This window comes from Monopterus albus, unplaced genomic scaffold, assembly GCF_001952655.1.
Source record: "Monopterus albus unplaced genomic scaffold, M_albus_1.0 scaffold69.1, whole genome shotgun sequence".
Taxonomy (NCBI): domain Eukaryota; kingdom Metazoa; phylum Chordata; class Actinopteri; order Synbranchiformes; family Synbranchidae; genus Monopterus; species Monopterus albus.
This window is the reverse complement of record NW_018127949.1, coordinates 4,460,654-4,460,884: the sequence shown is the minus strand read 5'-3', so window position 1 is coordinate 4,460,884 and position 231 is coordinate 4,460,654. Positions and strand designations below refer to the sequence as shown.

General features: G+C 62.8%; 1 protein-coding gene across 4 annotated transcripts in view; it reads left to right on the top strand.

The window, feature by feature from the left end:
* usp54b (ubiquitin specific peptidase 54b) overlaps positions 1–231 on the top strand; it is a 50,678-nt gene that overhangs the window by 29,459 nt on the left and 20,988 nt on the right. The gene's annotated exons all lie outside the window — the stretch shown is intronic.

Here is a 231-nt window from a genome sequence, read left to right as displayed (position 1 = left end):
ACACCCATAATCCCCTCTCTAGCTCCGCCACTGGTATCCCTAGGTTACCAACCACCCCTCCTGTCCTCGGCTGAAACCGACATCGTGGTGCCCTCTGTCCATGCCCACATCTCCCGTTGTCAGGCCGTCTGGGCAGAGACCAAGGCCGCCCTGCTACGCACAGCTGACCAGAACAAACGGCTGGCCGATCGCTGCCGTCGGGCCGCTCCCCACCAACAAGGTCGGCAGAAG